The sequence below is a fragment of the Schistocerca serialis genome, chromosome 6, assembly GCF_023864345.2.
Source record: "Schistocerca serialis cubense isolate TAMUIC-IGC-003099 chromosome 6, iqSchSeri2.2, whole genome shotgun sequence".
Lineage (NCBI taxonomy): Eukaryota > Metazoa > Arthropoda > Insecta > Orthoptera > Acrididae > Schistocerca > Schistocerca serialis.
This window is the reverse complement of record NC_064643.1, coordinates 654,160,747-654,173,953: the sequence shown is the minus strand read 5'-3', so window position 1 is coordinate 654,173,953 and position 13,207 is coordinate 654,160,747. Positions and strand designations below refer to the sequence as shown.

Below are 13,207 nucleotides of genomic sequence, written 5' to 3'. Positions count from 1 at the left end.
ACAGAGCTAATAGAGCTCATATGACGTTCTACCTCTAACGGCACTGCTGCACATTGTCTAGCAGGGTAACAAGCATTCTCTGTGTGCATCAGTCCGACATTCTCTGTGTGCACCCATAGGCATGTATAGCTGCAGTGGAGAGCACAAGGAGTCGTAATGCAGACAACAGCTTCTTTTTTTGTTCTTACACTATCCCAATGCGATCTCTTAATTCGTTTAATGCGAAAGTCGTGCATTCTGATAAAAAAAAGAGACCACTCCCATAAGTAGTGATAATCAAGCCTTAAAACCTTCTAGCTATACGACATATGACAACCTCGTGCCCTTGAAAAATAACATTCAGCACAATGAAAAAAATAAGAAGTAAATAATACCTGACTATTGCAGACTCAATTGTAATTCCTAAAGGACAAAAAAATGGCTCTGAGCACTATGGGACTTAACTTCTGAAGTCATCGGTTCCCTAGAACTTAGAACTACTTAAACCTAACTAACCTAAGGACATCACACACATCCATGCCTGAGGCAGGATTCGGATCTGCGACCGTAGCGGTCGCGCGGTTCCAGACTGTAGCGCCTAGAACCGCTCGGCTACCATGGCCGGCTCCTAAAGGACAGTGTTAGGTTCCTGCTTATAGCATTTAAAGGTGTGATGAAGACGTATCCTCAGTTCTGTAATCGTTGCCTGAGACTTTATAGAATTTGTAAACCATATGACTCAAAATGTAGTTCATGAATGTCCCTTTCATGCAGCATTATAATAATGTACGAAATCTATCTACACAACAAGTAACCAACAGCAGTAGGCTCCCATTGACCTACCTTGATTGGACCAGGAACCTAGTAACATGCAAGGAAAAGTATCATGTAAAGAAGTAAAAAGTAACATGTAAAGAAAAGTCAGGTATTGTAAATGTATTGTGAGGTGGGAATTCAATGACTAATTTCCGATACATCCTGAGTGCTTGTGGATCGTAAAGTGAAGCCACAAGGTTCAACGTGATGGCAACGACGTAATGTAGCATGCTCTATTGCCTTAATACAAAGAATGATAAGGTATATATTGAAGTAAATCCGAAAGAAGGGGATTGATAAGCAAATATATTGGCACTCAAAAAAAAAAAAGTAAATGATTTCACAAACCCATTGGCGGCACCCGAACCTGCAAGTAGAAGATTCAGACTTACGGCAGGTGATAGCAACATCAGTTCTCATCTCTCGGTTTTTGGATCAGTAAAAACTAGTTTATACTTCAGGAGAGGGTAACGTCTCTCAACTTAGAGCATGAAGAAGTGAAACTATGAAATGTTATGATATAATCAGCTTCCATTCAACCAAGTGTATGCAGCTTATGAGCTCCAGTGGTTAACACACGGAAATCACAACTGGAGGGACAACGGCTCAGTTCAGCACCCAGCCATCCAGATTTAGGTTTTGCATCATTTCCCTACATCCGTCCAAGCAAATGCTGGATTGGTTCCTTTGAAAGGGTACGGATGATTTCCTCTCCTACCCTTAAAAAAACAATTCGTGCTTGTGCTCCATCTCTAATGGACTCGTTCTAGACAAGACACAGAATCTTCGTCTTACTTCTCCTTTTTCCACTGCTTGTGGAGTGATCACAACCAAACGATGCCAGTCTAATAACTCCTCCATAACTAAACTTCACCACAGCAGGTAAACTGAAGTGGTCTCGCTCAATTCTTTACTTGTTGTAGAATCTCCACAACAGCATGGACCTGCTTCTGACAAATACTGTTTTCTCTTCAAATGTAGCTCCACCACTTGCATCCAACAGAACACAGAATAGAACATAGGTTTTAATAATGGCTGACATACTGTCTGAGAGATTCCGCAACTGTTCAGATGTGTTTAAAATATTTGTTATTACAGCCTCAGGAGCACATATTCATCTGCATTGCTGATTTTGATCATAAGAAATGATGATCTTCAGATCTAAAAATAAAATGAAAGGTTACATTAACGGATGACTATTTACTTAGATGACGTAGAAAAATATTTCAAATTAAAAATGTCCGAATTGTACCTGAAAATTGAAATAACATATACTGACATGGTTTAAAATTTAAAATACAGAAGATAGTGTCTGACGAATCACAAGTCACGAATCTTCAAATAGAAGGACATAGAGTTTTGCAATAAACAAATAGCTCAAAAGTGCGCTTATAATCGCATTCCACAGTATCAACCATTATAGTGGATCCATTGCGTAGGAAGCGAATCCGTATGACATGATTGATGGTTAGGGGAGGGAGGAAGGTGGAAAGAGAAATAAAATACTGAATTATTGTTCTCAAAACGTGACACAGAGCTGTCTGCAAGAGACAAACAAATAATTTGACATTAAGAAGCGAAATAGAGAATGCACTTAACACTAATATATGACAACCCTGGATGAGGCCTGTGAATAAAGCAAAACATTGAACTAAAACATGGAGTATCCACAGTTTTCCCCTGAGGGTATCTGATGTGTGTTGTGCTTGTGTACATAAGTCTTGGTCTCTTTGCGCTGCACTCATTGCCAGTGTGTCTGAGTGGCAGCACGGCATCTGGTGGAGACTGCGAGTACTCCATGTTTTAATTAAATGTTTTCGTTTATTCACACATGTGGTCCACATTTGTCATGTATTAAACTCTTTAGGTTGATTTTTTTCTGTCTATAGAAATAGTTGTGTTCTTATACATCTTGCATCTAATCCATAATATGCCACTGCAGCAGTGACCCATGACGACGTGTTCACATTTAATTCTGTACATCTCGTTTATTGTGAAACTTGAGTGCTGCCATCGTGCCGCCATTTTGTTATGCATTTTGTGTGTTGGTCAGCAGTTCGTGTGGAACAGTACCAAGAGGTATAGACAACACCCTCCAGCCACCTCAGGTTATCAAAGGTGAAAGTGACACTCATCATGACAGTGCTCCGACTGTGAACAATGTTGCTGAACTATGGAGTTCATTGGACAACTGCTCTGTGATCTCGCAATGGACATCACTTCGGTTTCAAGCCAGGCTATTTCCGAGCCACATCAAGGCAAGCAGTCAGATCCACCTTAATTTGTTTTCGGCGAGATGTCATCTGTGCCATCAGTATCAGCACAAAATTCGTCATTCTCTTTCGCCTCTTGGGAGAAGAAGCTGATACGATCAGCGATATCATTCACACACCACCTGCGGATAACAAATTCGAGTTCTGAAAGAGCACACCTTCGCTGCCTCACATGCTCCCCAGAAGACCAATTATGCCACATTCTCTACGATGAAGATTTAAAGAACAGAAGTCCATCGTAACTTTGGCATCAGCTACACAATGAAATTGTTTTCACCTCGTACACAATCATACACTGTGTACATTACGTATGGGTCGTCAAGCTACCCCGCCATTTCAACTGGTCTTGGTCGTCCACAAGCAAGAGCCACTAGTTGCACGCATCGAACTTGCGGCTAGACTGTTTCCCATCGCTCGATACAGACAATGTGTAAACGACGTAGTCAACAATGGCGTCGGACGCGACTTACAACCTCAGTAGAAGCACAATCGACCTCCTGCCTACCACGAACCGAGTCGATCTCACCCGACCTCTGCCGACCCTGACGTCACCGTTGCCCGCCAGGAGCCCACGAGAAATATAGGCCCCGTAACAAACTAGTGATCTCACACCAGCCGCCGCGCCTGCCATACATCATGAACACTCGGCTCCATGCAGGGACCACGGAAATTCAGTATGGTATGTCAATCGATAGTTACCCACATCAGATCGCAAAAGTTGTAAGGTCCTTCAGACATATCACGTTTTGTTATTTGTTCAGAGGTTCCATAGTAAGTGCAGAGGCATTTTATTCGGTTAGGAGATTAGTTTTCGATAACAAGACTGACTTACCATGCTCAGCTGCTACGTTTCTGGTGGACGCTCGCTGTCAGGCAGATGTACTATGGCCAACACGTCAATAGCTTTGACGGTCGGCACGTCAAGAGGCTCCTTTGGGATTCAAGTGCATTCGCGTTCGGTCTCATGAAGGAGTGAGTCCAAACACAGAGATATTCAATGTCCTCATCTGGAATTGAATCAGGGGCTATTGTGGCACTAGTTAGTAATGGCAACCATAAAACCACACAGATGCTTCTGCGGATTGATATCAAGGGCCTTTCGGAAATTTAGGGATACAAGCGCGAATTGAAAAATTCTCTATCTAGCAGTAAAAGTTAGTAACAAAAATGCACACTTTTCCCAGTATTTCCTTTTTAGGTCAACGCATTTTGTTCAACGTTCTTCCTATGGGCATATTCCAGCCATGAATAAGGTTTCTCCAGTCTACCAAATATTTATCTGGACTCTGTTTAGTTTTCTGATTAACATAAGGCTGCTTATCTATCACACATACTTTTAATAGGATTTTTATGAAGACAATGAAATTGTATTACCTAAAGTGAAACATAATCGTTTTGATAAAATAATTCGTTGTCCGTTTCTCTAGCTAAGAGTGTGATGTTAACGTATGGACAATGTAATTTCTAAACACACGTTCTGTCTTGAAAATTGACCGGCACATAAACTAAGTGTTGTCGCCGTCTTTTGTACACCCTGTAGATAACATAAAAGTAGTGTTGTAAGGATAGGGACTGTCTTGGTTTATTTAAAATTTGACTGAAGAATTTAAACACTTCTCAAACTACGTGAGTAAAAATATTTTTTTGTGCCGTGAATAGGCGAAGTAAGTGACTCTCACATACTTTTTTGGGAACTCCTTGGTAAAAATATGTGAAAGGCAGTAATATTTCACTACGAAGCTGCTGTTATTATGTTAACACTTTGTTGAGGATCGGGTCACTGACCTGTAAACTAAAGCAACGAACTTATATCGTTAGCGAGGAGATTCAAATGTTCTTTTGTTTAACAGTATTGATATGCGCGTAAATGATCCGAATTTATTGATATTTTACATCTACGTTACAAACGTTCACATGGAAATTATGAAATATTAATTGCTTTGTCTTTATCTGTTACTTATTTTTGCCCTAAAAACGAATTTCACAACGTCTTTTTACGTATTCTGGAATTTTAATGCAACCGAACATACTAAACTACGCAGCAAACATTTTTCATTTATTAACTCATTGTTTCGTTGCTTCTTGGTTGAACTACATAACAATAAAAGAAAAACAGTGTTTATTTATTTAGTTGACCAGTTTTCGGTTTACAAGAACATCTTCAGACTTTAATTGACTTTTGTAAGTAGGCTGTTTAGCTTTTATATTGATAACGCCACGTAGCGCTCTGTATGAAAATCACTGGCTGTGCTGTGTGCAGTCTGTGGCTGGTTGGCATTGTTGTAATATTCGCTATTGTAGAGTTGGGCAGTTGGATGTGAACAGCGCGTGTAGTGTTGCGAAGTTGGAGGTGAGCCGTTTTGAGAGCGGATGATCTGGACGAGTGTCCATCAGAGACAGTAAATTTGTAAGACTGGATGTCATGAACTGATATATATATATCACTTTTTAACACTATTAAGGTAAATACATTGTTTGTTCTCTATCAAAATCTTTCGTTTGCTAACTATGCCTATCAGTAGTTAGAATCTTTTATGTAGCTGGCAGTATTGGTCCTCGCTGTCTTGCAGTAGTTCGAGTAACGAAGATTTTTGTGAGGTAAGTGATTCATGAAAGGTATAGGTTATTGAGTAAAAATTTTTCTCGGTGTACATGCCGCGTCAAATCAGGATAAATCTCCAAGCTTTCGACCACTACCTCCAGTGGAAATTATTATGAAATGACGGATGGAACAGCCATGGGTTCGCCACTGTCACCAGCAATAGCGAATTTTTTCATGGAGGACTTTGAAGAACGAGCCCTGAGCAGTGCTCACCTCCGCCCATCATGCTTCTACAGATACGTCGACGATACTTTTTTAATCTGGCCACACGGCAGCGACACGCTGCAGCAGTTCGTCGAACATCTGAATGGTGTACATCCAAACATAAAATTTACATTGGAGGTAGAGAAGGAAGGGAAGTTACCTTTTTTAGATGTGTTGGTAGAGCGAAAGCCGGATGGACGGCTGGGCCATTCTGTGTACAGGAAGCCAACCCATACAGACTTATATCTGCATAGTTATAGCTTCCATCATCCGTCTCAGAAGAGAGCTATGCTGAATACTTTAGTACACAGAGCCAGGACTATTTCCGACAAGGACCACCTCATTCCCGAGATCAACCATTTGACGACTGTTTTCAAGAGGAATGGTTATTCTGCCGGTGAAATTAAATCAGTAGTGTCCAAGAAAGTAAGACACGATGCCGGCCACATACAAGAAGAGGACCAACACATAGCGCGGCTTCCTTTTTGCGGTGCCACAACGAGCAAGATAGCCAGAGTCCTGAAGAGGCAAGGAATAAAACCAGTTTTCCGACCACCTAGGAAAATTAAGGAAATGTTGAGACCAGTCAAAGATAGTCTCGGCTTAAGAGTGCCGGGAATTTATACTATTCCTTGCGAATGCGGCAAGAATTACGTGGGCCAGTCTGTAAGAACCGTTGCCGACCGCTGCATCGAGCACCAACGCCACCTGAAATACAGGTATTTGGAAAAATCAGCGGTGGCTGAACATAGCCTGCTTAACAAGCATAAGATTTTATTTGAAGAAACCAGAGTAATAGCCCACACATCGAATTACTGGGACTCTGTGATCCGGGAAGCAGTCGAAATTAGACTTAGCGATAATAACTTTAATAGAGACAACGGCTATGCACTTAGCAACACTTGGAAGAGTGCACTGGATAAAGAAAAATCGCAGAGAAAAACTTCTCGCACTTTACCTCCTGATTTAAGGGATGGCGCTGCAAGCAACGCGGGATAGCAACTACATCTATGGAAGTAGAGGGCACCACTTCGCTACGCGCCATATCGCTGACGTATTCCAGCCAATAAGAAGCCGTCCTTTGCGTAAAAAAGTGGGAACCTCGCTAGTTCACGACAGTCAGTTTTAGCCCTGACGACGACCATGGAGGTAGTGGTCGAAAGCTTGGAGATTTATCCTGATTTGACGCGGCATGTACACCGAGAAATTTTTACTCAGGAAATACGTCGCGAAAGACTTCGTAGCGGTATAGGTTATTGTTACTCAGGGCCATTCTTTTGTAGGGATTACTGAAAGTCACATTGCGTTGTGCTAAAAATATTGTGTGTCAGTTTATTGATGATCAGAATAAGTAAAGAGAGAAATGTCTGAGTACGTTCAGTTTTGCTCAGCTGTTTGAAAATCGAATAACGTAAGGGGTTTACCAGCACAGTAATTCACTAATTTTTTAAGGGGACGTTTCAACTTTCGTCATCAATTATGTTACAATACTATTGTAAACAAAGCTAGAAAAGGTGTTACACATCAAGACTGAACTACAAATGCCAAAATATCCTTGGGCCATTTTGAACAACATTTTTTGAACAGAGAACCATTGAGTGCAAATGTTAAGTGCTAGTTCACATATGTCGATAATCACTGTATATGTGAACAGTCACCACAAGTCAGCTTGCCACATTTATTCACAACTAAAACTATCAACATCAAACTATTCAGCCAAAATTTAAATTGGCAACAAATCGATAAACCTTCTGGATCCAGCTGTTGACAACAGTCCAGAAACATATTGTTTCAAAATTTATAGAAAATGTGCAGCTACAGACACAGTAATTCCTTCTTGCTCACGATACCCAGCAACACACGAACACGCATTTTTTCATTAAGTGGAGCACAGTCTCATATCTGTTCCCGTGTCCAACTAAGATTTCAAAGCACAGTCAGACAATGCTGTCCTGGCTAAACACAGCTTGCATAGGATATAAACATTGAAAATTGTATCCCTTCTCTGAGCCCCATGTCCTGCCCTTCCACTGTATGTAGGAAGTGCTGTACAGTACTATCCTTAGGACAAATACCACAGAGTGCAGGAAAAACACTAATATCTTATAACTTTAGGATTTCCTACTACACCACGCCCAGTTACTAGCCAACAATGGGGTATATAAGATTTACTGTCCTGATTCTGGTAAGTTTTATATTGATCAGTCAAGCAGAGATATAGCAACTAGTCTGGCTGAAAATGAACACAGCTAGAGGCTGCAGAATTACTGCTCCACATTTGATGAGCATGTACTGAATGAGGACCGCAACTATCAGCCAGTCACATGACCTTCACTTAGCAAACAAATTACGAAAACGCAACCTGTTGGAAGCCCTGGACACGAATAAACATCTGGCACACAACGATGATTTAGTACTAAATGTGCAAACACAGTCCAATACTTCGCTTCGTCATAACTTCACTTAACCCTTTCAGCTTTCCAATACTTCCCACACTGTCTGTTCCTTCACATACTCTTCCATTTTCTTGCTATTATTTATTTTTATTTTATTGTGGTGGCGCATGTACTCCATACATTCTGTTGTTACAGTTGCCAATTCTATCTTTCTATAGGACTTTCAACACATAATAGGTTTTCAAGCTGTTCTTTAGTAGTCTTAACAAGTAATCATTTTATTTTATTGGCATTGTTGATTTAATGTTTAATAATACATTGTTCAGTTTTTACCGTTTTAACTGGATTACCAACGCACTGTAACATTTTCTGTGAGTTTGTACCTCAGTCTAGATGAGTAACATCTTTTCCAACATTGCTCACAAATTAAGTCTGATGATGGTCTTATAAACCGAAAATTTGGTAGTTCAGTAAATTAAACCTGTAGGACAGACACAATATTGTGTTTCCATTTGTTAGTTGTCATTTAACTTTTTTTGACACCAGGACCTGTGGCGTTGCAAGAAAAGCAAGATGCTATACTGTCAGTATTTAATGATAAAAGAGAAAAATCACAGTTTCAGAAAAATACTCATGGCGTTTCTTTTTGTTGGACATTGAAATGTAAGTACTGTCATCGTTAAATTGAAAAATAAGTTGAGATTATGAGGATACAAAATGATAATATAAGCTGATTCACTGCAATAATTTTCTTGGTACTCAGTACTCTCCAATGCATCCGCTTCTTGTCTGAAGATTCTTCATTGTCTCTACCACATTTAGTGAAAACGTCTATTTTTTTCTAAAATCCGGACCTTATAGTAAATATAGTATGAATGCCATATCTATTTTTGTATTCTATCTACGTATTTAACGTTTGAAAATATATTCCCGCCAAACATAGTATCGGAAATTCACTGCCCAAAAGGTAATTCTGACGCTTGTAAAAGCTATATACAGAAAGAACACAGAAAGAACTGTAAATGCATTATTTAATAATTCCTTATTTATGCTTTTTGCTGACAAATGTTGAAACGACAACCGTTGCAGCAATTCTTGGTATATCACTGAAACATCAAGGCTTACATTAGCTGGACTCACACTCTACATAATATCAGATGAGTTGCTTGCCTTACAGGAAACCTCAATATCTGCCAAGTCGAAGAAACATTGGTCATAATATCTCACACCATATCAGACCTCCAATTAATTAGGAAGCACAACAATTACACAAATCCATTACCTGTCGCAATCACTGACATAATATTCGCGATGAAGCGAAAACATCGAAAATTCGTAATGTCGGGGATGAAAGACAGATTTTGCAATCAGACACCCACGCTAAGAAACCATCAGCAAATGGGGTCCCAGTAACGTCAGATAACAGCTGATAGCGGTATGGAAGCTCGAAAGGTCAAGAACATTTAAAAGCATAGGCAGATATAGATGTTGGGGAAAATTTCTCCGGTTATCAGGCAAGTCGTAGTGTCGTGTCGTCGCAACGTTTCGACGAGTTTCCTACTCGTCGTCTGCAGGTATATGCGTAATTCATCTGTGTAACTGATGAATCAGCGAGTTTGACTGCCATGCGGAGCACCTGGGGTGAATTCTTAGCGTTGCGAGACATTTTTCCTTTGTGTGAAGACTCAGTATCATGAGCCGAAATGATGAGCCGATTGAATGAAAAGTAGCGACGCGGAAGTTCGTAAAGCTGAGAACGGCTGAGAGACCACACCTCGCGTACGGTTTCCGAATGACGCCATACGCCACACAATGATACGATCGACGGATGGTGTCGTTTCTTCCTCTGGGGCTGTTCGTGTTATGCTTTAATCATCCAATAATCTCGGGAACGCTCTGGTATGTTGGGATGAAAGAAACAAGAAGTTTCGCAATAGCTATTGCGAGGCTAAAGTGTAATCATCGCCTGATTAAAGAAACAACTCCACATCTTCACTCCATGCGATGTGAGCCACATGTTTTAGAGTGTGTTAGGGATATACAGCAAATAAAACTATCTTTAACTTGGAGGATTTGCTCATCATTTCCCAACAAGTCTGCAAAGCTTACCAGCTGATAATGATGTGGCAACGTGTAGACTGTTGTACAAGTTTGTGCCGGCCGAGCGGTTCTAGGTGCTTCAGTCCGGAACCACGCGGCTGCTACGGTCGCAGGTTCGAATCCTGCCTCGGTCATGGATGTGTGTGATGTCCTTAGGTTAGTTAGGTTTACGTAGTTCTAAGTTTAGGGGACTGATGACCTCAGATGTTAAGTCCCATAGTGCTTAGAGCCATTTGAACCATTTGTACATGTTTGTAATCAACAACAAAATCTGACAACACAAAATTGATCTGTTAAACTAATAAAACTTGGAATGCATCTTGAACATCCGAGTGCCTTTAGGAATAGAATCAAAATACTCATTCCTGCAGGCTTACAGTGAGGTGATAAAAGTCATAGGATAGCTCCTGATATCGTGTCTGACTTACTTTTGTCCGGCATAGCGCAGTAACTAGACGTGGCATAGACTCAACAAGTCGCTGGAAGTCACCTGAAGAAATATTAAGCCACGATGCCCCCATAGCCGTCCAAATTGCCATAGTGTTGCCGGTGCAGGATTTTGTGCACGAACTCACCTCTCGATCAGGTCCCATAAATTTTCGACGGGATTCATATCAGGTGATCTGGATGGCCAGATCGTTGGCTCGAAATGTCCAGAATGTTCTGACAGGGCGCATTGTCATCCATAGAAGTTCCGTTATTGTCTGGAAACCTGAAGTCCATGAATGGCAACACATGCTCTCCCAGTAGCCGAACGTAACCATTTCGAGTCAATTATTGATTCAGTTGTACCAGAGGTCCCAGTCCACTCTACATAAACACAGCCCACACCATTATGGAGCCACCAGCTGCTTGCACAGTGCCTTGTTGACAACTTGCGTCCATGGCCTCGTGAGGTCTGAACCACACTCGATCCTGACATCAGCTCTTACCAACTGAAATTGGGACACATCCGACCAGGCGATGGTTTTCCAGTCGTATACGGTCCAGTCCATACGGCCACAAGCAGGGGAAAGGCGCTCTAGCCGATTAACGCCTTATTTCACCGCACTGACCTAACAGGTACGTCCGTCCTACGTCCCACACTGATTTCTGCGGTTATTTCACACTGTGTCGCTTGTCTGTTACCACTGACAATCCTATGCAAACGCCGCTGCTCTCGGCCGTTAAGTGAAGGCCGTCGCCCACTGCCTTGTCCGTGGTAAGAAAATGGTTCAAACGGCTCTGGGCACTATGGGACTTAACATCTGGGGTCATCAGTCCCCTAGAACTTAGAACTACTTAAACCTGACTAACCTATGGACATCAAATACATCCATGACCGAAGTAGGATTCGAACCTGCCACCGTAGCGGTCGCGCAGTTCCAGACTGAAGCGCCTAGAACAGTTCGGCCACAACAGCCGGCCCGTGGTAAGAGGTAATGCCCGAAGTTTGGTATTCTCGGCACACTCTTGACACTGTGGATCTCGGAATACTGAACTACCTACCGATATCGGAAATGACATGTACCATGTGTCTAGCTCCAGTTGCTATTCCGTATTTAAAATATGTTCAAATGGTTCTGAGCAGTATGGGACGTAACTTCTCAGGTCATCAGTCCCCTAAAACTTAGAACAACTTAAACCGAACTAACCTAAGGACATCACACACATCCATGCCCGAGGCAGGATTCGAACCTGCGACCGTAGCGGTCGCGCGGCTCCAGTCTGTAGCGCCTAGAACTGCTCGGCCACTTACGCCGGTTTAAAATCTGTTAATTCCCATCGTGTTGCCGTAATCTCACTGTAAACCTTTTCAAATGAATCACCTGTGTATATATGACAACTCCGGCAACGCACTGCTCTTTTATACCTCGTGTATGCGATACTACCGCTATCTGTATATGTTCATATCGCTATCCCATGTCTTTTGTCACCTCAGTGCATACTCGGTGTTTAATGCGCACTAGGATGGATGGAACATACGTTTACAATTATAAAATGAGATTTTTTTCAATTTATACCTGTCTGTCAGTCAGACTACTCTGCGTTTCCAACATTATAGTCTTCATCTGATCCACTCTTTTGCGCTAAATATTGTATGTGAAAGTTTTTACTCTGGTAATACTATGTCACTTTTTACCTGTACTTTCTTTATAATGTTGTATAATTTTGAAGTATTGTAACTCAAAGAATAAAAAGAAAGAACACTTGTAAGGAGAAAAAAAACTATAGTGACGTATTCTAATAGAATACGTCACTCGGTTGTTGATATCAATACCGTATATCGGCCACAAATGAGAGAAACTATGAGCTCCACTTGGCACTGTAACGACAGAGACACGGACTTACTCAGCCCGCGACATGACTGCCACGGTTCGAAAGCTCGGCTTAGCCGAGACGGGGACACTTGCGTTCTATCCAGGCTGGTACGGCTAAGCCATTAGCAACAGCGGCTGCATGCTATATACGTAGGCAAGTACATCACAGAATAAACAAACCTGACAAGACACGCTGAACTTGGACGCACAGAACTAGAGCAACAAGCAAGAACATCACTGTTCTCTGGGCGGCCATGCTTTATCAAACGTCTCTTCTAGCGCAGGTCAAATCGGGCACTGCTGAAGGGGCTGGGAATTCTTACTTTATGTACAGAGAACTTTATCTGAACATGAGCGTGATAGTCTTATTGTCGCATGCTGTGCGTCGTTGCATCTAGAGATAACGCAGCTGTGATTCCCATGTATTAATGCTAGATAACTCAAAAGTACCGGGAAAACTTCTGATAAGAGGGTATAGTCGCGTGTGCACAGCGGTGGAACTAGAGGTTGCTTTCGAAGGTACTCAGTTGTACAGTC

General features: G+C 41.6%; 1 long non-coding RNA gene across 1 annotated transcript in view; it reads right to left on the bottom strand.

Moving 5' to 3' along the window:
• Positions 1 to 12,963, bottom strand: part of LOC126484605 (uncharacterized) — a 170,766-nt gene extending 157,803 nt beyond the window's left edge. Inside the window, exon 1 of the long non-coding RNA XR_007587887.1 lies at positions 12,851 to 12,963. This is a non-coding gene — a long non-coding RNA (uncharacterized LOC126484605). The remainder of the gene's footprint in view (positions 1 to 12,850) is intronic.
• Positions 12,964 to 13,207: the final 244 nt, after the last annotated feature.